This window comes from Ctenopharyngodon idella, chromosome 2, assembly GCF_019924925.1.
Source record: "Ctenopharyngodon idella isolate HZGC_01 chromosome 2, HZGC01, whole genome shotgun sequence".
NCBI classification, from domain to species: Eukaryota; Metazoa; Chordata; class Actinopteri; order Cypriniformes; family Xenocyprididae; genus Ctenopharyngodon; species Ctenopharyngodon idella.
Genome location: NC_067221.1, coordinates 36,515,476 through 36,540,404, shown reverse-complemented (window position 1 = coordinate 36,540,404; position 24,929 = coordinate 36,515,476). Strand labels below are relative to the sequence as shown.

Sequence of the window (24,929 nt, the reverse complement as noted above, 5' to 3'; positions counted from 1 at the left end):
ATTGCACCCTATGACTTAATTTTCCATCATGAAAACGTTTCCGCCATTTTGAATTTTCCAGAAAAACCTACTTTTTCTAAATGGTCCTAAGCAGTTCATTCGATTTTCACAAAAATTGGTTCAGATTTTACTTTTGTCTAGCTAAACCAGACAATGGTGGGCAGAGTTAATGTAAATAGTCTTTGCAAGCAAGACAACCACTAGACATGTTTGTCCTTACTTCATTCTCTCTTTCTTGTTTGCTTAATTTCTTTTTATGTGACTCTTAATGTGATCAATTCATGATTTAAGTACTGTTCATTTTGCTGTGCATTAGTGCTTTGATTCATCTCAATTTGTGCAACACAGACTGCGTCTCTATATAAATAAGTTTACGGTTTACCCCAAATCTTGATTTTCATCTAATTTCTAATCAGCTCATGACACTAAGACGCTAACAAGGCAAAATTACCACCAGCAGCCATCCAACCAGCAGATGAAAAGTGCTTGGGCATTTTATTTATTCATGTTTGCAGATTGCAGCTCGGTAAACAGAGCGATTACAGAAGATGACGTAATTCTCACTTCTGAAAAGCGAGATGCTCATGCTTCCTCACAATCTCATGGTCTCCGTAAATCCATAGCGTCCGATTGAGTGGTAAGATGTCATCAATAGTCCCTGAGAGGAGGCCAACTGGAGAAAAAAAAAAAAAAAAAAACATAAGCACAGAGAAATGAATACATATGGAGAGGCGGCCTCACAGCAGACCGTGTCCAATCGCATGGACTGATCCTGCAGTGTAGGTGAGTGTTCCAGCCTGAGCTCAGTCCACAAACCCAATGACATGCCTGCCAGAATGAATCAGTGTCTCTGATATATCCTGACAGGAATGCTATCAGTCAGAGACGGCACACTAGCTGCCTCACACACACACACACAGACACACAAAATGTTTTGATTGTTTGCAGTGCATGAGAGGAAAAGTAGGAATGTGGAGTGATAAAGAGAAAAGAGGCAGAACTTGTGTGGGTGGAATGAAGGTGTGTCGTGTGTGCCACTGCTGTTTGAGGAAAATCTTGGCTGGAGGTCACAGAAAAGCTGATAACTGTATGTTTCTGTATATTTTTTTATCTAAAACAGTGTTGTTTTTATATTTCAATATTTTTGTTTAAATTAGGTAGTTTAAATTAATTATGTTCTTTGGAAAAACTCTTTCACTGCCATTGACAGAATTTTTCATCATTTATGTTATATAGTAGGAGGCGCATCTTCTGAAAGAGTATCCAGATCAAAACACAGGCAAAGAAGAAGCAGAAACAAGCGATAGAAGCATTGCTTATGCACCCAAGTGTGCCGCACAAGTCCTGAAAAGTAAAGCCAAATCATTTTGATCGCCCCCTAGTGGCTGGCTACAGTATAAGTCATAAATCCCGCCCTCTCCATGTAATCGAATGGGACGCAAGCCAAACAAAAAATCCAATTACACTTCAAATATTTTTTTTCCAAAGATCGTTTCTGTCATTTTAGGTAGTTCTTATCACGCAGACGTATGTTCGCATGATAAGAGTGAGTGTGAGCAGGACCTTGATACCGCGGCTCCACCTCAGGATTACTACTGCGCAGATTTGGGATTCGAAGACGTAATTGGCAACAGTTGTTACTGGGATATTTTGCCTTTATTCTTCTACAGTGGAAAGAAAACGGAGATGCGCTGTCCATCTTTTTTTTACAGTTTAAGTTACGCTCATGAAAAATAATGCGATCATCAAACATTAAACAGCATATAAATCAAAAAATGTTCCCGAATGAAATTTGAACCCAGAAAGAGGACTGTGCAAGCTTTGGGGGTGTTGATGGAAGCGATCTACTCCATCTATGTTTTGGTCATCATTCTGAATCTGATCCAGATGTAGACTTTGACAAATTAGATTTTCTCAGCTTTTTGTTCAAAATGTTGCTTTTTTTAATGAAACTTTGCACAAAAAAAAAAAAAATTGCACAAAGCTAGAATGAAGCTAGTTCTTTGTTTAAAAGCAGAGGCTCTGTTCTTTCTTATGTTGCATGTTCAGATATTCATAAAACAAAATATTCTAGGGGCCATGAAAGTTTTATGAAAATAATCAAATGTTGGAGCTGGCTGGCAACTTAAAAAAAAAAAAAAAAAACACTGGCAAGGAAAAAGTTAATATATAATGTGTGCAATTCATTTATTATTATTATTGTTGTTATTATTATTATTTTATTCATTTCTCAATGGACTTTTGGCCTTTTAATAACTTTCGCCTTTCACAGCTTGAGAGAAAATAACAAGTTTGAGCATAAAAACACTGAAAGACATGGTAGCACATGCACATTTGATTCAAATTTTATATTTAAATTAGTGCCATCACATGTTAATAGTGTGTGTAATTCATTTTTATTTCATTTTATATTTATTAATGGACTTTTTTCTTTTTAATGTGCACAGAGTATGAGGGAGGGAATAAAAAAAAAAAAAAAAAAAAAAAAAAAATCACAAACTCAAGCACATGCGCTACAGAAATGACATTCACATTTGATTCAAATTTCATTTTGATGTAACTTACAAGAGAATTCACAAATCTTTGGCGATATTAAGGTCTAAATAAGAAATTCAAATGAAGAATTATATAAGAACCCTTCCCTTGATGCTCAGTGAGGGAATTAGGCCGTCTTTTAAAAAATGCTAACCAACTTTACAGCTCTGTGCTTTGGATTTTCTCCTGGAACTGCGTTCTTATTGCTACCTGCAAAGGTAATTGGCAACAACAATGCACTTTATGCTTTTTCTCACAAGTCAACGTGACATATGTTTGACAAGTAAATGTTAAAGTGAACGCACACAGAAGCTGTCGGGTGTTAATTCCCCCCACGACTGCTTATTCTCGTTGCAGATGGACTCGAGGTCATCAATGGTGTTAAAAAAAAATAACACAGATTGATTGTTATTGCAGAGAAACTGTTATGTGCACTCTCTCTCTCTCCCTCTCCCTGTCTTTCTGCCACAATAGACCACATTTCATTAGAGGCATCAGCGAGGTAATTCAGGATAAAATATAGAAGCCAAATTGCTTGGCGTGAGATGCCTTTCAAAGTAACGGCGTCGGAGGCCTTGTTAATAAAAGAATGGAAAACACTCCAGATGAACACGTGCACTATGGGCCGCCTCTTCATATGGCACGTATTGATTGGGTTTCACTTCATCAGCTAGAGGATTTTTACGTCGTCCTCACATGGTTTAGAATAATATGGGTTTGTATTTGTGATATAGGCAGGGCTTTTGTGACCTTGTCGGCAGCATTACAATGTGTGTTGAGCAGATAAGGGGTGTGATTTTAAAGCCTCCGAGACAATAAAGTGGATAAAGTAAACCAACAAACACTGAAAATTAAGCATTCGCAGAATATTAAATAAATAAATAGATTGGAGAACGAAGGTATTTCCGATTCAAGACACCGTCTCTCCGTCTTAAAGGTCACGGTTCTATTTGTGTTCTGTGGGGAAATTAGTCTTTCAAAATAAAAAAAATTTAATCTACAAAAACGTGGTTGAGACATTTGTAACAGTGGGATGAAATAAAATCACTGTGACATCTTCATGTAATCAGGTCGGCGTGACTCAACCGCAACGAGACGCCGTTTAACATTCAGACTGGAGCTAAAGGACAAGAGCCTGATATTCAGAACAAATTACATCTCTTCCATATATACACACACTCCTGCAAGCCTACCATCCTTTGTTTGTAACACTTTACCATCCTGTTTATCTAGGTAAAAAGACTTGAAATGGAAATGGTGCTGTGATCCATTCAAGTTATTTTTCCTTTTTGTGCTGCTGAACGGCATCTTGGGGATTTTGAGGGCACTCTTGCATGACAGATTCATGCTGTTGCTATGGTCCCCATGTAACCAAAACATACCAACGGTAAGCTGACCAATGACTGACCTTGTTTTAGCACTGCATCTGGATCCGGATTATTGTATTGTTTAGATTCAAAACAATACACTGTAAGAAAAAAAATCCATAAAACAGATAATGTCCTGGCAGAAAATTACCAGTACCTGTTCCGTTAATTTTACAGACATTTCCTTCAAACATAAAACACAAAATAGTGCAATGCGTAATTCAAAATACAGGTAAAACACCTCAGAAAAATCAATACAGAAAAATCCTTCATATTAGCACAGTAAATTGTGCCTTTTTACAGACTTTTCTTAGAGTGTAGATAAATACTCCTTGCACATCTGAATGTTTACAAGCATCTTATTTATTGCAACGTTTTGGTTCATTTGCTTGAGGCATGAATGAAACATTGCAATAAATATTGATTTTATTTTTCAAGCTATTAACTTCTGTGTTTATGTAATTTGATCTCAACTCTTAGCATAGCTATTAGAATAGTTATGCAGTTAAAACTTAGTTGTTTACTTAAATTCTACTATAAAACAGTAGCTTTGTGTCTTTACTTATGCTGCTGCTGCTGCTGTTGTTGTATTTGTCACTTTCAGTTATTTCTCATGTGGTGACCTTTTATTTATTGTGGTTTATATGTACTTTTGAACAGTTTATGATATGCAGAAACATTTTGTTAGCAATGAAACAAAGCTCAGTCTGACCCATTTGTTAAAATGTAGTAGGACCCCTCTAGTTTTGACACTTGATTTCACCTGAAAAGTCCATAGGTCATTGTGATTTTGTCAAATAAGCCATGTTCCTGGATCAACATAACAACCTATCCCTAGCCCTAAACCTAACCCTACCCATAACTTATCCCTAAAATCAAAGGGAAATGATGGTGAATAACACTGATGTAGAAGCACCTAACCCTGGTTGTAAGCCAAATATTGGCATAAACTGTAAGCTTGTCCCTCAAATCTGATTGGTTGATTGGAATGTTGTTACAGGATCAATAAAGATGTTGAGGAACATGTTGTACTTGGTAAAAATCACATTCACCATTGGCATTAGGTGACCAATATAGCTTATAGGATGGGCTCGCTCTGATAGTGACTAGTATTTTAGCAGAAACTAGTACAAATTTATGTGTTTCTCCATTTTATTTGAGAAGTTTAAAAAAAGTCATTTTATAATTTACAATGTAATCCTGTAAATTGACACTCCCAGAATTTTCTGTGATACACATTGCATTGAATGGTTTTTGATTTTAATAACTGTTTCTTTTTAGTTTTTTCTCTTCTTTTTTTCCTATCAGTTATGTGTATTAGGGTTCTGTGTTACATCTTATGTTGTCAAATTAATGTTTACTGCATTATTTTAAGTCATGTGTGATAATATGTTATAATGTCAGTTATTTCAGTTAATGAATTTTATTTGTTTGTTTTTTACTGTAAATTTAATTTCAGTCTGTAAAACTTAAAATGTCGCAACCACAGGTTTTTTTTTTTTTTTTTTTCCAATTTAAGTTTGGTCAAACCATCAAAATATTAAGCAAATATTTTATATTTTTAAAATATTTTAAATATGAGGGAACAACACAACACTAAACAAGAAAAAAAAAAAAGCATAAAAATACAAAAGGTTTACAAAAAAAAAAAAAAAATAAATTAAAAAAAAAACATTTATTGGCTAAAACATAATCAGGTATTAATGTTTCATTGGCTCTCTCTTGTTTTTGCATGTGTTCATAATTTCTTTGCATGACAGCCTGGCCAAAAATGATGTCCGCACAATTTGTTTTTTCACAAATAAAACAACTGACTCAAAGCACAACTACACAGTATGCTTAAAAAATCTTTAACAAAAAGGTGAGGATTTCAATTTTCCTAGGCTGGACATCAATATATATATTAAAAAAAAAAAAAAAAAAAAATATCACACCCCGCTCTGTGATTTTACGTGGCCTACCACTTCGTGGCTGAGTTGCTGTTGTTCCCAATTGCTTCCACTTTGTTATGATACCACTAACAGTTGTCCATGGAGTATTTAGTAGTGAGGAAATTTCACGAATGGACTTATTGCACAGGTGGCAACCTATCACGGTACCACGCTTGAATTTACTGAGCTCCTGAGAGTGACCCATTCTTTCACAAATGTTTGTAGAAGCAGTCTGCATGCCTAGGTGCTTGATTTTATATACCTGTGGCCATGGAAGTGATTGGAACACCTGAATTCAATGATTTGGAGGGGTGTCCCAATACTTTTGGCAATATAGTGTATATATAATAAAGAGGGAAGTCAAACATATCGATAAAACTAGCAAGGCCATAATGTCATATAGCTACCCATCTTCAACCATTTAGCTGCACAGACCTGCCAAACTTTGATTTCAAATGAATAAAAAACCTCTTCCCTCTTAACAGTAATTTATGCACAGCCACTGTCAGCAGAAACAAGCTCTTACATTGTAAATGTCTCTGAGTTGTTTTATCGCTCTTCTCATGCGTAGTTGGTGGTGATTGTGAATGAGGCCCTGGTCATCGTCAACCCGTGGCCAGAATGATGTACAGTGTGAGGCCGTGGTTAGTGGCATGAAGGAAACCGAATACACAGGGAAGACGAACATTAGAATGCACTGGATTACGAGTGCCAGAGAGAGCAGCAGATGTCTGGTTCTCACTCTCTCCTCGTATCAGCCCGGCTAAGACAGCTGCGGAAGAGAGCGTGGGATGTGGAATTGGAGAGATGGAGAGAATGGCCCATTATCATAACAGCAATACGGCAAACAATCAGGGAGAGAACGATGGCGAGACGGCAGAGAGTGGGATGCAGAGGAGGATGAGTACATATGAAGACAAGTGGAGAGAGAGAGAGAGAAGAGAGCAAAAATGAGAAATGTCAATGATGGAATAAGAAAAAGAAATGCAGGAGCTGAAGAAAATGGAAATGGAATAACAGCAGAAGAGGCGACGGACAATTTTCTCTTTAAAATCCATTTCTCTTAAAATCCACCATTAGCTGCTAGTTCAAAGAGAACACTGTGTACCTTTTAGCTGATTAGCGCTTTTCCGTGTTAAGGTTTGAAGTGTATATTTCAGATAATCACTCCAAAATTGTACAAGATAAACTAATTGAATTTTGAGTAAAATGATGGGATTGATCATGTTGTCAGTAGATTAAGTTAATATGACAGAAATATTGAGTACTAATTTAAACATTTCATGCCAAACTCTTTCAAGAAACTCACTGGATGAATTAGGGTAATCTGAGACACGTTGACTCGCTTTGTACATTTGGCTGGGTGCGATAAAATCTCATTTGTTGGTCTGAAGTGTTGTGCCGTGACACAGTCGCAGTAACCTGCAAAGTCGAAAGTGCAAAAATGTCTCATGATTAACCAAATTAACCAACTGCTTTTCCATCAACAGGGTACTTTAGCTGGTACAGAACTGAAGACCAATACAGCTCCCAATTTGTTCATATCTACTAAAGAAAACGTGAAAAAAAATGGGCCTTAAACCACCTGGTATAACATCGTTCAGCAAGGGTACATTAAATTGATCAAAAGTGACAGTAAAGACTTTTCTATCACAGTTTCCACAAAAATATTAAGCAGCAAAACTGTTTTCAACATTTGCTGCGTTTCCATTACCCTTCAAATTGCGAATTGAAAATACAGCCAATGGAAACACGTTAATTTCGCAAAAACTCCCATATCGCAAAAAAGTTTACACGCTCACATAAGGTGGTTTTTCAGGCAATTCGAAAAAGGAATATTTTGCAAAACTGCAATGGAAACAGTTTTTTTTTTTTTTTTTTTTTTTGCATTTACAGGCCACCTGGTGTACATAAAAGTCACAAAATCACTCTTTAAAGATGGCGTGGTATGTTTGGACAGAAGACGAGAGAGTTCTTTGTTAAACTCATAAAAGACAAAAGAATTACAGGAATACTGGATTCTAAACAACAAATAAATGCTACAATTTATCAAGACCTCGAAGCAGATATGAGGGAGAAGGGCTTCCAGAAGCCATGGCAAATATTATGCTCCATATGGAAAGCTGTCAAAAAGAAATATCTTTTGGAAAAGAAAACCTCTGCAAAAGTGGTGCTGGTGGGAAAGGGAAAATAAAATTCAAGTATTTCAACCTAATGGATGAAATACTTGGCCAGAGACCCACTGTCACATCGATGAGCACAGTTCTGAACAGCATAGATAAGGCAAACATTCTTCCTATTTGGCATGAGCTGATATAACAAGTAAAACTAAGGCTGTGTTTACACTTGGCATTAACATGTGATCACAGTGATCCGATCAAACAGATTGGATCATTAACCAGACTAATGCAAGTGAAGTTGACATGAAGTTAGCCTCAGGCTTCATTTTGACTTATCATGAGAGAAAAAAAAATGTTTTAGTCGCATAACATCGGTTAATGGAAACGGCATCATTTCGCAATAGTTTTTAAATCGACATTTAGAAAATATCGCAAAACTTTTGCGCAAATTTGTAAAGGAAACCCGGCTATTGCCTATGTTCCAACTATTTTTATGCTCATTTTGGGATATCGCATAAACAAACACTGGATGGAAACACCAAGATGCGCATAAATTCTAAAAATGCACATAAAAAAAAAACGTATGCACTCAACTGAGTCAGATAAATTTATGCGATACGAAAATATGCGCATAAACTAGGATGGAAACACTTTTACCGAATAAATTCCTTCATGCGCATCAAAAAAGACGTGACTTTGCGATGGGACGGCATAACTTGACCAACCGGCGGACTGATCTCATTGAATAGCATCTGAAATGCTGTTTTGGTCATTCTGTAATGCCTGAGAAGTCTGTCGTTAAAGTAGTTCGGTATATTTCCCTCCCAGAAGCACAATTTCATTCACAAACACCAGACATTTGAATGCAAGATAACATGACATTTCATCTGCGTGCTCTGAGGCGCAAGTTGATTTATTATATACGAAAATTATTATATACAGTGGTTTCTACTGCAGCAACTTCCATTTTTCTTAGTGATATTTAGCGCCAGTTGATCAGGAAGTGACGATTTGTTCTCTTCAGCGCACTGGATGGAAACGGTGCTTTATTCGCAAATGTTTAATATGATATTCCAAATTTGCGCACAAGTTAAATTTGCAAGTTTGTATGGAAACATAGCTACAGATAATAATAATATTACTGTTTACCGTATTTTTGATCAAATAAATGCAGTAAACATAAGAGACTTCTTTCAAAAACATTTAAAAAAAAAATTACAATCCCAAACTTTTGACACTAGTACAGTATATTTTGCTTACTTGTGGGCAGATGACGCAAGTAGACAGTTACGTCATCACTTTGAGTAAGCTGACCTATGACTAATAAAGTTAGCAGTTGTTTAAAGTTCTAGAGAGACAAAAATGTTTGGTAGATCCATAGGGTGAGAGAGAGAAGAATTCACATACCCATGGGAAGAGGAATCTTGAATATTTTTCTCAGAGAAAGGCCACAGGCCTCACAGGAGGCTACGTGAACGCACAGTAATGAAGAGTATTCTGCATAATTAGAAAAGATGGATCTGCCCAGCATATACAGCTCTGAAACTCATTATCCATTGCCGGCTGGCCTCTTTGTCCGGTAGGAAATCGGCACAGACAGATCTGGGGCCAAACGGGTCTTCATTTATCAGGCAGGGATTAGCACTGGCTTAGGTTTAACAAGCAACTGATTAGCAAAACTTTTTATTCAGACAAGAAATCATATTTAAACTCTTCCCAAACATTTCTCAAGACATCTACTGGTTTTGGCATATTTTTGCATCAAAACGTCAGCAGATCGTTCCATATTCTTACATTTATGTATTTCACCTAATCATTTGTAAGTATTTCCATATACAACAATCAAGTTTGCATTAAGCATATCAAACACCACCCAAATAAGTAACGGTACATTAGCTCCACAGCTGGGGGAAGGCATCAGTATTTGGGCCATTGCTCTAGGGTCAAAGAGCCATCCATTACTGACAGACTCCACAGGACTATGAAACACTCGCACAGCTGCATCTCAGTCTATAAACTCACCAAGCACAGGCAGCGATGTCTAGAGGGACTCATCACTTCTGGATTCAATCTTCTGGTGTTGAATGTACCACTTCACACTGAGATTAAGCTTCAGCAGCACCTCTGATCTGCTTCCTCCGTGATCTATCTGGAATAAGAATTATGATATCATGAGAAACTACATGAGTGGAGATGACAAACAACTTCATACTATACAATACAATGCATTTCATTATTTCCTCAAGTAGTGTTCAGGATCAATATCTTGGAGAAAAATCAACCAACCATTCCCCTCCACTTTTTTAGGAAGTGATATTTAGAAAAAAAAAAAAAGAAAAGAAAGAAATGCAATTCCGTTGCAAAATTATAACAATTTTGACAATAAATAAACTCAAAACAATTATTGCAAAAGGTGTGTTTACATATACATTTTGATGATATTTTTCTGTCTGTTTAGTGGTGGCATAAAATAATTGGCCTTAACCTTGAAAAAAAAAAAAAAAGATGATAACATTTCATTAATTTTATAAAATGCTACTGACAAAACTCAAAATGGGTATCTTTAACTGCACCCTGTTAAAAATAAACAAGTAGTAACTACACAGTTTACATCTCACTGATTTTAATCAGTGAGAACAGTCTCACGAGAGTCATTTGTTTGGGAATCTCTCTACGTGGGTTGTGCTGTATTCTTTTGATTAATTTCCATTCATTCGGGAATCAGTTGGACTACACTGGTTGTGCCATATGGTTTTAATTCACTAAAAAGAGCGTCTCATAAGAGTCATTCATTGAGGAATCACACTGGTTGGCTGAATGGTTTTGATTCACTAAAAAGAACCAGTGCATAAGAGCCCTTTTTTCAGGAATTGGTTGGACTACACTGTTGTGCTGTATGGTTTTGATTCACTAAAGAGAACCAACACATAAGAGTCATTTGTTCAGAATCACTTGGACTACACTGGTTGTGCTGTATAGTTTTGATTCACCAAAAAGAACCAACTAATAAGAGTCATTCATTTGGAATCACTTGGACTACACTGGTTGTGCTGTATGGTTTTGATTCACTAAACAGAACTGACTCATTAGAGTCATTCTTTTGCGAATCATTTGGACTACACTGGTTGTGCTATATGGTTTTGAGTCTCTAAACAGAACCAACACATATGAGTCATTAGATGTGTTCGACTTGAAGCAGCACTGCCCAAGACCGATCAGTGTATGACATCAAAATACTGCAAGAATGATTAGAGAGCAGACGGCTCCGTATGTCATACACCAAGTCGAACACATCTATCCATTCAGGAATCACTTGGACTACACTGGTTGTACTGTATGGTTCTGATTCACTAAAAAGTACCGACTCATAGGAGACATTCATTCAGGAATCAGTTGGACTACACTGTTTGGCTGTATTGTTTTGATTCACCAAAAAGAATCAACTTATAAGAGTCATTCATTCCAGAATCAGACTACACTGTGACATTATTGAGCCGCAGTAGCCATTTCACCCTGTCAGAATGCCATAAAATGAGCATGTCTTAAAATATAGATTCTACTCTTTGTTAGCAAGTGTAAAATGAATGTTAACGTAAAACAGCCCCTGGCAACTTCTGCTTGTCTAAACGTACATATGAATGTTGAAAGAAGTTTATGAAAGCTTTATGAGCCATTAAAAGCAGTTCTACAGTCCGTTTCTGTCTTTTTCTCAATCGCTAGTGACGGATTCTCTGCTCAGGCCCTCTCACACAGCACTGAACTAATGTAAGAGTACTGCTCTCTTCATTCATTGTGTTGTGTGAGATGGCCTCCTCCTCAGGTTCTTGAACCCGACAGTAATTAGTTGTTCCAGGCATCTCCAGACGAGTGAGGTGTGCAGAGAGTCAGTGCTAGAGCTCCACAGATAATAATATGATCACTTAGCTCACCAGGTAAGATCAATGTGAGACTGTACATTATCTGTGTCAAAGGTTAAAGGTCTGGTAACACTAGTAAGGCTTTAAATTGAGGTCTCCCACAAGTCAAAACAGTCTTTCTCCTGCAAAGAACATACGAGAATATGTACAGGAATTTAAGTACTGTGGAATCGTATAACACTCTTAAGCCTCGTACACACCGGGACGATTATCGCGCGCGCTTATCGCCAGCGTTTTTCGTGTTCATACTCGATGCGCAGAGTGAACATGCAAATTCACTGCCTGACTGTATATGGCACTTGTGCTTAGTGCAAGTGAACGGTAGTGCAAATAAACATATTTATGAATTAGACATTAATAAAATTAAAGAAGATAAAAATACAGATATAAACTGACATATATGGCATATGAGATGGTAGTCAGAAACAGTAGTGCAAATAAGTCACAATGACAGTAGTGCAAATAAACATGAAATAGACATTCTCAACTATATTTCTTGAATGTAAAAAAAACAACAACAATAAAAATACAGAAATAAAATGGCATATAATATACATCTGTTGGTGTGGCCAAGAACTGACAGAGCACCCATATTGTAGGGTCTTCCTCTTCGTCGTCTTGGTATCAATGTGTGCTCGGCAAGACTGTTCTGTGCTTGAGCGCCACCAAGTTGTGTTTTACTGTAACTTCAGCAACTTAATGCGGCGTGTCAAACCAAAAAAACGAACCCGAGGCGTTTTTTAAAAAATGACGCTTTTACGCCTGGCGTTTTGAGCGTCTGTGTGTACACTCACATTGGCGCCCTTTGTTTAGTCACGAGGCGTTAAACGTCGGCGAAAAATGCGCGCGATAATCGTCCCAGTGTGAACAAGCCTTTACATGAGTTCCTCAGTTGATCGTAAGTGTTTCATCCCTCAAATATGAATATTTTTGTCTCTCTGATAGTATTAGTCTCTTATGTAATGTTAGAGCTTTGGCATAAAAAATGGTTCTATAGAGGTTCTTTACACCAAACAATAGTTCTATTTAGAACCATTATCCTCCTGAAGAATCCATTCATGCTGAAATGGTTCTTTGTGTTGGGGATTAGGGTTCTTTATTACCGCACTTTTCTTCTTTTTTTTTTTTTTTTTTTTTTTATAAAATCTGTAACTGTCAAAAAATTCAGAATTTCAAATAAACTTGTGACTGGTTTTCTTGAGCTCAAACTACACAGGATGTCCTTCTTAATATATTTATAAATTTTCATTTTAAATTGTGACTTGTTTCCAATTATACTGTCCATTTTTTCTTTTTAGTTTTTTTTATTTCATTTTTTTTTTTTTTTTTTTAGAGTCATGTAGACTATCATAAGACCAGGTACTAAAAATTGTAACTTTTAAATTGTGACTGGTTTCCAATCTGTCCTATTTTTGTCTTTCTAATTTATTTAAAAAACAAAACTAAACATGTAGCCTATTATAAGATCAAGTTGTTGCATTTCATGCCAAAGTCTTTCACTCAAAAAACTCATAGGATGAAAAGGATTGCACTGATGCCATTCAAAATCAGCCAAGTCAAACCCACAGTGTGTCCGACTACAACTTTCAATCTCTCTCTGTCTTGTTTTCCTCATGCATCACACTCAATCTCTCACTCTCTTTATCTTGCAGCCTGTCTCGTTTTTTCTCCGCCTCTTCTCGTCTGATGGCTGTCATTACACTCGTTATGCTTTTCTCGAACTCCTCACTCAGCTCTCTCTGCTGTGTCTGACAGAACGTCTCAGACCGCTGCTATGACTGATATCACCCAGCCGCTTGTTTCTCTACTGGCTGATCTCATCCCTCTTTCCCTCTCTTTTCCGTTTACTCTTAACACGCTCACTACACTGAGTCGTCTGAGCACAGCCTCATCTAAAGACTATCGCAATCACCATCTTCCTCTCTGTTCTGGAACTGATTGGCTTGACAGCTCCATTTTAAACAGAAGGATGTGATTGTGCTGTACAGTGTGGTATGAACACGCATGGCACTTCTCCTGTGGACGCACCGCTTCCTCCTCATGACTGTCAGCTGTGACACAAAGCTTTCGTGGGAAACAGAGGTCGCTGCACCAGTCTGCGGGCCGGATGGGGTGCGATGAGCCGGAGAGAAAGCTCTTTGTGGCTACTGATGCTTGGATGCTTTCCACATCCTGAGCACCCTGTAGAGGAAGCCTTTTTGGCATTTTTGCTTATGCATTCAGAAAAATATATTTGTAATTAGCCTCAAACATTGCTAAACATTAGCAATCATAATCACATGTATCACTTAAAGGGATAGTTCACCCAAAAATGAAAATTCTGTCATCATTTACTCACATGTTGTTCCAAACCTGTATGAGTTTCATTCTTCTGCTGAACACAAAAGAAGACATTTTAAAGAATGTTGGTAACTAGACAGTTGACAGTACCCATTGACTTCCATAGTATTTTTTTCCTACTATGGCAGTGAATGGGTGCCATCGGCTGTCTGGTTACCAACATTCTTCAAAATATCTTCTTTTGTGTTTTGTGTTGAAATAAATGTATACAGGTTTGGACCAACTTGAGGGTAAGTAATGACACAATTTCAGATAAAGTCAGATGAAATTATAGGATAAATGCATCCAAAAATGAAAATCATGTACTCACTCCTACAACTTTATTCCTTTCTGAAGCCGTCGCAAAACAATACAGAATTTTTTCTTCTGTGAAACACACACACACACACATACGGTTTCACTATCTTTGTGGGGACTCTCCATAGGCGTAATGGTTTTTATACTGTACACACTGTACATCCCCACAAGGTTTCTGGTATTGCCATCCTCATGGGGACATTTGGAATACCTGAACCACACTAACACACACACACACACACACACACACACAGACACACGCACACACACACACAAAAGCGAAATACGTTTTGAATAATGTACTGATCACTGTTTTCCATGCAGTTATGAATAATGAATGAGAACTGGAGCTTCAAAAAGGACCATAAAAGTATGATAAAAGCAGTCCATATGGCACATATGCACTTTATTTCAAATCTTCTTAAGCTTAGAATAGCTTTGTGTGAGGAACAGGCTGAAATTTAAGTTGTCAGCGAAAAATTGTTCTTGATAAGAAGACAGTTCTTTGCTGAACCTAAATATAAAGAAGCTTTTGAAGCTATTTAAAACACTAAAATGAGCATTGTAGCAACATTTGGTGGGATATTAGAGCTCTGATTTGATTCAAGTCACTCAGTTTTCATTATTAAGCAGAGGAGTATTTGTACAATACTAAAAATAAAGGTTCCAAAAGGAAGTTTTTGCAGCGATGCCATAGAACCTTTTTGGGTTCCCCAAAGAACCTTTCATTTCTTCTTCTTCCGAGTGTGGTAACAATAATCTAAAGAACCTTTTTCCACTATGAAGAATATTTTGAGCAATGCAAAGGGTCTTTAGATGGTAAAGGTTCATCACTGCCAATAAAGAACCTTTATATTTAAGAGTGTATGATGTCCTTATGATGAACTAACATCAGCTTTGACCGTAAGACCATATTACATCAACAAACAGTGTGTGTATGAGCAGCATTCAAAATGATGATTAAAGGTGAGTCGCCCTTTTTTAATTTGTTTTTAATTAATCCTCCTGCACTGCACATCCATCAGTGAAAGTCAAAGTGCAGCGCAAACACATTTCCTCTTCCCGACCCACTGATCTAAAACAAATAACAAAATCAACAGCTGAGTCCTCACAACAAATTACCATCAAATATTCACATAATAAAAGACACAAGCACAGCTACACTAAATCTGCTCTGTAAAACACATCAAGTACAATCGATGGGTAAAGGAGTACAATAAAATCAAGTAAAGATGTTGTTAGTCATAAGTCAGGTTGCTCTATGTTTCGGTAACTCAACCCTAGTTTAATTGCAATGAAATGGTTAAAATTCAAGTGCGGCTCAAGAAAAAAAAAATTAATTGGTGATTCTTTAGTCACTAGGACTAATAAAGCAGGTTGTGTTGCTGCTATTCAGACTAAAGTAACTCTACAGAAATATAGTGTACTCATAATTAAAATCATTTACTCACCCTCATGTCATTCAAAACCTGCATGATTTTCTTTCTTCTGTAAAACACAAAAGGAGATGGTAGGCAGGAGGTTGTTGCAGCTCTTTTCTATACAATGGAAGTATAGAGTAATCATGAGCTGTCAAGCTCCAAAAAGGACCAAAAAAGCAGCAAGGTACATAAAAGGAGATGTTAAGCAAGATTCCATGTCTATTTCAAGCTTTGTGTGGGGGGAAAAAAAAAAAAAAAAGAGTGAAATTTCAGTCTATTTCCACTGAAAACCATTCCTGGACCATAGCTCTCAGATCTCACTGGAGATTGACAACCCATGGTGGTTACTTAAAAAGAAAGTCAAAGTTTTGGAATGAATTGAGGGTGAATAAATTATGACAGAATTTCCAATTAATTTCTTGCAATTAGCATGTACATTTGTTAAAGCGCCAATCACCTGGAATGGTTTGAAACATCACAAACCTCTCATAAACATATTACAAAAAGAGGTTTCATGCATTTTAAAGGGTTAGTTCACCCAAAAATGAAAATTCTGTCATTAATTACTTCAACCTTAAAGGATTCGTTAACTTCTGAATTAAAATTCCCTGATAATTAACTCACCCCGATGTCATCCAAGATGTTTATGTCTTTCTTTCCTCAGTCGAAAAGAAATTAAGGTTTTTGAGGAAAACATTCCAGGATTTTTCTCCATTTAGTGGATTTCAACAGTTACCGACTTCAAATTACAGTTTCAAAGAAGCTTCAAAGGGATCTAAACGATTCCACCCAAGGAATAAGGGTCTTGTCTAGCGACACGATCTGTCATTTTCTTAAAAAAAAAAAAACACAAATGTTTTTAACCACAAATGCTCGTCTTGCACTAGCTCTGCGATGCGCCACGCATTACAAAATCACGTTGGAAAGGTCATGCATTACGTAGGCGAAAATGCCAATCCAGTGCTTACAAAGCGAACATGCAAAGACTAAGTCAAATGGCCTTTACAAAAAAAAAGGTAAAACAACAATGTCGGACAATTTTAAAGTTGGAGGAAAAATTGAGTTTTTCACCCTACCACGGTACTTCTGCCTACGTCATGCGTGACCTTTCCAACATGATTGCGTAATCCATCGTAGTGCAAGCATTTGTGGTTAAAAAGTATATAAATATATATATTTTTTTTTTTTAGAAAATAGCAGATTGTTTTGCTAGCTAAGACCCTTATTCCTCATCTGGGTTTGTGTAGAGCCCTTTGAAGCTGCACTGAAATGGCAATTTGGACCTTCAACCTGTTGGTAACTGTTGAAGTCCACTATATGGAGAAAAATCCTGGAATGTTTTCCTCAAAAACCATAATTTCTTTTTGACGGAATAAAGAAAGACATAAACATCTTGGATGACTAATCCTGAACTAATCCTTTAATGTTATGTAGTGGCGAGAATACTTTTTGTGCACAAAAACAAAACAAAAATAACAACTTTATTCAACAATTTCTTTACCCTGTCATTCTCCTATGCCATTTACGTTGTATAGACTTCCAGGTTCTACATCAGAACGTGTAGGAGAATGGCAGGGTAAAGAAGAATTTGTAGAATAAAACTGTTATTTTTGTTTTGTTTTTGCACACAAAAAGTATTTTCATTGCTTCATAATATTAAGGTTGATCATGTGGACTATTTTAACAATGTCTTTACTACTTTTCTGGACCTTGAATGTGGTCATTACGTTGCTTTCTATGGGGGATACAAAGCCTCTTGGATTTCATCAAAATATCTTGATTTGTGTTCCGAAGATGAACAAAGGTCTTACAGGTTTGGAACGACATGAGGGAGAGTACTTAATGACAGAAATTTTATTTTTGGGTGAACTAACCCTTTAAATCATACATGTAATAAATGTTGCAAAAACATCTGCTGAATGTTGTTCTAACATCCAACAGGGAACATCTTGGCAATGTATTGAATGTCTAAGCAACATATGTGTGCCTTCAGGGTATAAGAGATATCAACGACGGCTCGTTATTGCATGTAATTATTCAATTGAAAATTTAAAACCTCTATTATAATACTGATGATCAAATAATAATCATAATATGTAAGAAGCGAGGTTGTAATGGCTGGTGTCTGCTGTCTTGAATGAGGATTATGTTCAGTAATACGGGCTCCAGCAGAATCTCGCTGAAATGACTTATTCAGTCTGTTTGCAGAGTTTGAAATCTCTCTGCAAATACATCTCAAATAAAACAAACACTTTAGCGCTGCCTGGCTAATCTCTTATTCAAAACCACAAGTTCTGCAAGATAAATGACCACATAAATATATTTCTAAAACAAATATGCAAAAAAAAAAAAATGCATAAATAAAAATATAATACAGCAAAGGCTTCTTCAATTAGCAACACATTTCCATAAGATACTGTGCAAAAGTCACTACGAACGTTAAACTCAGTAGGCATATACTTTATAATGCGAGTACACACACAGACAGAAAGCATCAGTCTTCTCCCATTACATGCTTTATTTGACAAGAACCGAGGCCTCTAACCAGGGCTGTCCTTCAATACTAAACAAGGTCACTAACACACAACCAGACACAGTCTCTTTGAAAAGATACAAGAAGCAGACAGGCCTTTCTTCCGCACTCTTTGCGTGGGTCTCCATTTCCAAGGCTACTTATTAGAATAAATCCATTTTCATTCTCTCCTCTGCCAGGCAATTAGCCACCTCTCCCTCTCATCAGTCAAAGAGTCAAGCATTGGCACCTGGAAGGTGTGTCTCTTTTTTATCTCTCTTGCTTTCTTTCTTTTCCTGTCCCTCTTTTCTTCCTTTCCTCTTCTTTTCTGCTTGGCTCTCTCACTCTTTCTCTGTGTGTTTTGAAGCTAGGCCCATTTATCTTCCTCAGACAGAGAGAGTGACGTTTAGCCTGGCAGTTTTGGCCTTGGTGGAGAACTCAAGTGCTTCACCTTCTCTCACCCTGTCTAAGGATGAGACACACACACACACACACACACACACACACACACACACACACACACGCGCGCGCACGCATGCACGCACACAAAGAGAAACATTCTCTCTGACAGGCATTCACATGCACTAATTTCTCTGTAAAACTCTCTTTAGATTTTAATGTATCACATGCACAGTAAAAATCACTGATTTGTGTTGCAGGAGACGTAAGATGTTAAACATTTTTTTTTTAATATTATTTGTATTATTGTTACTTTGAATAATAAAATAATACAAATATTTATAATTATTCATACTATATATATATATATATATTATATATAGACTTCATTAAAAATATCTTCATTTGAACAAATGTCTCATGGGTTTGGAATGACATGTGTAATTAATGACAGAATTTTAATTTATGGGTGAACTATCCTTTTAAGATGGTATAGCATTCAAAACAGAAATATTTGGGTGATCTCTTACTGTGTTCTTACAGCAGATGCAATGCTAAACCTCACTTAACAGAAAGTTTCTTTTAGTTCATCTGTGGAATGAGTGAATTATCTCACAGTACTTGTCCACCAGCTGATCAACATCACTTTCTTTCTCTCTCAGATGATTTTGAAATGGCAGATTGCTACTGCCCTTTCCATGTTTGAACTTATCAGTGGAAAGACTGTATAGTTAAAATCTATTGAAATTAACCTGTTGGAGTCTGGGTTTCCATTTTCTCCTCTTCCGCCAGTCATTTCCTGTCCTCTACCTATTCTACAACCCTTGTGAGGAAAAAGTGGCAAATCTTATTAAAAAAGATACAAAACTAATAAAAGATATTTTCTGCTCTTTACCTGCAAAGAAAAAAGTGCTGCCTGTGATTTTTTTTTCATAAAATATATTTCCAGCCCACGTGTAGCTGTGAGCATTATGAATTTCGCAGCTCCTCTTTGCCACAGCCTACGGCCACATAAAATTGTGTTCAACGATTTGTTAAATATCCATTTTCAGTGGATGCAATAAAACCCGTGGCCCGCTCTGAAAAAAAAAAAAAAAAAAAAAATCGTCCTTGAGTTTCAGCTGTTAGGGCTCATCGAAGCTGTTTGAGCCCAACAGAAGGAAAACGACAGAGATGCTAATGAAATGTCCCGAGAGGTCATTATATTAAAATCAATAATGACTCATTTCCATGGTAAAGTTGCTGCCTGTCTGGCAAGAATCAGTTGTGTTGTCTGTGCCGATGGGGGCAAAAGATAAAAGCTTCCATTGAGAGGCTTGTGCATTCAAGAGCTCTTTCACAACACAACAGAAAACAATTCCCACCACCTTTCAGAAGAATACCGTGTTTACGGTCACGCAGACATCTGTGTGCACGTATAACAAAAGACACACTCGCACTAGTGTCAGCCGGGTTTTTATATAAGAGCCGTACGCCGCATGGATTGTGTCCGCATCAATGCAAAGTTCTGTTGACTTAATCGTATTCAAAGTGCCCTTTAGCGCTGCTTCACGAGATCCCCCAAAAGTGTTTCTCAACGCAGAAGTAAACACAACAGAAGCCTGAGTCTCCTGCTACCAAATCGGAAACCTATTGATGAAAGATGGAATTCTGTAGTCTATCCCGGCAGAACAGCCGAGGGTTTACATGCCACAAGACTTCATTACTCCTGCATGGAGAGACGTTTTCTGCCAATATTTACCCAGATCTAATCCCATCTACAGCCTCCAGGACTAATTGGGGATGATTTTTAGGAGTGCAGACTTTCCTTGGGTGGCCAGATATTTAATGCGGCAGTTTCAACAAAATCAACCTGATTAACATTTTGCAGTCTCTTTGATTTATTAAATGCATGTGCCTCTAATCTCGTCTAATTATATGCAAACACATGCGGCTGGAGAAAAAGAAAGAGAAAACGAATGAAAAAAGAGAGAGAGAGGGTAAAATTGCATGCATTGCAGATTTCACTGATCCAAGATTGGCATGTTTTCCACCAATCACATCCAAAGTCAACATAACCAACTGCTTTTAAGGAATTTATTAAATTCCTTTTTAAGAGAGGGATTTTTAAAGTATATTTTTATACAGTCTGTTAGATAAATAATGTGTGTAATATTAATATATAGTATATAAATATTATAAAAGTAAATCAAATAAAATATATGAATAAAATATCATAAATATATGATATAGTATATATTTTATGTATAATATTAAATGATTAAATTACATCAAATTAATAAAATATGTCATATGTAACATTTAGTCATATTATACTAATATATGTGAGACACATTTTGTAGAATGAGCCTTTTTTTTATTTTTTATTATGTTTTCAGTATCATATCCTTCCCCGTAACCATTCTCTCTCTCTCTCTCACTCTTGTATCGCGGCATGGCTCCAGCACGTTTTCCTCATGTGATTTACTTTCGATTAAGGGATTAAAAATCAATTATGCAGGAAGTCATGCGTGGGCGTGATTACGTCGGCGCAGGACCGAGCAGTTCATCACAAAGCGTTTCATCTCTGCTGCCTTCCGCATTAGCCCAGAAGTCATCACAGAAATTTACCCAGCATTCCGACAACCTTAGCTGTTTACCACACACCAGACACGTGCATGTAAAGACATGAAATGCAATATCATTTTGACTAATATTTGTGAATAAGTCACTTTTTTGCGTCAGACATAGCTAATAAGCGGCCACAAAGTGACCCCTGTAGTGTATAGAGCACAAGGCCTCAACAGGTGTGTTCCAGTTCACATACTTCTAAAATTCATTAAAAGTATGTACCTCACTGGCGATGGGAAATTATATGCCTTTGTATATAGCCTACATTTAAGTATGGAGACAGTATGCCAAAATAAATAAATAAATAAATAAATAAAATAATCTTCATACTACTAATGTCAGAAATTACCCTTTTTTATGAAGGGGCAATATTTGCCCCCTGGGATTGATTTGGCATTTTCTAACCTTTGTATAAAAGCAATTTAATTACCTTATTAAATTTACCTGTGTTGTCTTATGTCAATTTAATCAATCAGAATCATAGTTCATCATCAAGCTGTTACCAATACAATTTTATCAACATCAACAGAAGCCATCTTTACCGTGCAAACATGCTTTACCGTGCAAACATGGAACAGAAGCTCCATCTGACATAGCATGTATGCTGCAAACGTGGTATAAATGTATTTACACAACTGCTTAATGATATGAGACTAATGTAATTTTAAAAAGCTTACATAGAGTATAAAAGTTATACAATTAAATTAGAAATAGGAACTCATTATAGGTTAAGGCTGAAATATTATGACAAAAAAATAATTGTTGATTATTGCCCTTGATATTGTAATGATGATTATTAATGTTAAAGGCACAATATGTAAGATTTTTATATTAAAATATCCAAAAAACACTTGCACAGTGTTATATATTTCGTTCAATTGTGTACTTACATTATCCTAAATGTTTCCAAGAATTTGTAAATTCAGAGAAATTCACAATTTTAAATAGTGCCCGTCCCTTGTCACTTGTCGCCTGTCAATGACGTAATATCTGCGTTATCCCTGGTTTCAGCTTGTACTGCCATAGTAACCACGGCAACAGACGTGGACAACTGCGTATTGTCTAGCGGCACGCTGTTGTTGTTTCATTCAAACATTATGGATCATGGCAAGCAAACTTTGGGACAAAAGGAGAAGTAAAACGAGGGTCAATATTGGCGTGGCGTTTTCAAGATGGCGAGAGCCTTGCAACAAACTTCATCTGGACAGAGACACCACTCTTGCACGTTATTAGACAGGTAAGCAAATGTACATAAGACGAATCAATGTTATATAGCTCAACACTGATTAAATGTTAGAATATTCTAATGTTGATCTAGCTTACTGTTAGTCTCATACAGCCAACAAACTAATACATAGAATAGGCCTAACATTACAACTTTCAAACACACTCAAATGCAGTTTAGCATGATAGTGAAACAGCGCTGCATTACCTCACAATTTTAATTTGTCAAATAAACTGACCTGTATGAGTAGTACTTCAGCACTTGCACTTGTTCGCAAGTGTTCGGTGGAATGAAATGTCCTCATTCCTTTATATCCCCCGTGACTCGCGTGTGGCACTGATATCTGTCTCTCATTAGCAATCGCGCCCGCGATTCTCGGCCACGCTCTGCTTCATACCACAGTCTTGTTAAAGAAAATTAATGCATTCACTCATCCTTAAACATTATTTCCCCATAAACATTATTAGAGCCATCGGCATGACAAGTTCCATGATTCCACACTCATTCACTGCGTCATCAATGGCCTTTCTTATTGTTTTGAAGAGGTTAGCGACCCCTATCGGCGAAAAAAAATACAGCTGTGCCTTTAATTAAAGGGATAGTTCACCCAAAAATGAAAATTATCCCATCATTTACACCAAGCCAGGTGTATATGACTATCTTCTTTCAGAGGAACACAATCAGAGATATATTTAAAAATATCCTTGATCCTGAAAGCTTTATAATGGTTGTGAATTGGGGGCCACATTTTGAAGCAAAAAAAAAAAAAAAAATGCATCATCCAAAATAAAAAATAATCCATACAGCTCTAGGGTTTAATAAAGGCCTTCAGAAGCAAAGTGATGTGTTTTTGTAAGAAAAATGTCCATATTTAAAACTTTACAAATTCAAATAACTAGCTTCCGGCGGACGACCATACGCATACTGCGCAAGTCGACTTGTGCCAAAGGAGCAACCCCTGACACGATGTAGGAGTATTGTAAGCTTAGATGCCTCTCGCGGTTCAAACAAATAGGGCTGGGCAACAAACTCAAGCTCCTCTTCTTATATCGAAATCCTCAGACATTAAAAATGATCATTTTAGACTTCTGATTCGTGACTGTTTTTTTTTTCTTTTGTTTTGCTCTATCCTCTGCGCTTTCGCATTAACACCCTGGAGCCGTATGGATTACTTTAATTATGGATGGATGCTTTTTTTTTTTGCTTCAAAATTCACAACCATTATAAAGCTTGGAGGACTAAGGATATTTTTAAATATATCTCAGATTGTGTTCATCTGAAAGACGATAGTCATATACACCTATGCCTTGAGGGTGAGTAAATCATGGGATAATTTTCATTTTTGGGTGAACTAATATATTAATAGCGGCATGGACAAAACAGACAAAACAAGCTGAGAACCATTTGTGTATTAGTTTATTGCTTTTTGAAAATCAAGAATTCACAGGATGAAAAAGGATGAAAAAAAATCTTCAATTTGGGAATAAATTATATACTGAAAGCAAGCCAAAAACGTTCCTCATCACTGAAGCAGTCAATGACCTGTTCATTGCAAGTTCACAGACATCTGCTCTCGCAAAAACTCCTGTTATAATCAATAAAGCTCAATACGCTGCATAATGAATCTCTTTTTACATTGTATCTGAGAGAATTCTGAGAGAATGTGTGAGAATGCAGAACAAGTCAAAGAGATTTCTTCTGCAGGGTATGTTTTGCTGCTGTATTTTGTATTTGGGGCAGTAGTGGCTCCTGGCCATAAATTTAGGTAGGGAAGATTCTAGCTCTTAGCGCTAGTTTATGATAAACATTTTCTAAGCTTTATATCGTAATCGCTGAACACATCAGACACACTTTTGGCAGAATTCTAATGTCCTTGCGTTATTCAGCCTGAGGGTGGCGCTCTAATGATGATTGACAGACTTTAGTACACACAACAAACATCTTAGAATTTCTTTAAAGGTGCAATATGTAAGATTTTCTCTCCGCTAGAGGTCGCTAGAGGCCTATTCAAAACAAAAGTGTAGCTTAATGACGCCAAGTTTGAGCGCAGAATCTTGGGACATGGGGTCTTCACATCACAGCCTGTGGAAATAATCGGGATAGGACTCGGGAAGAAATCATGTTCATGGATGCGATCATTAACGTTACTGTAGTATGAAGCAGAGCAGGACCGATTGTTGTGGGATCTGAATGATGCTGCTGGAGCGATTGCGCAACACACGCCTCACGAGCAGCGGAACTTTTATTATGCCACA

General features: G+C 36.8%; 1 long non-coding RNA gene across 1 annotated transcript; it reads right to left on the bottom strand.

Annotated features, from left to right (window-relative positions):
- Window positions 1–476: 476 nt before the first annotated feature.
- On the bottom strand, window positions 477–24,013 carry LOC127505791 (uncharacterized). The gene is made up of 3 exons (XR_007927820.1): window positions 22,913–24,013; window positions 9,976–10,102; window positions 477–673 (listed from the first exon to the last, which is right to left on the bottom strand). It is a non-coding gene; the product is annotated as an uncharacterized LOC127505791 (long non-coding RNA).
- Window positions 24,014–24,929: the final 916 nt, after the last annotated feature.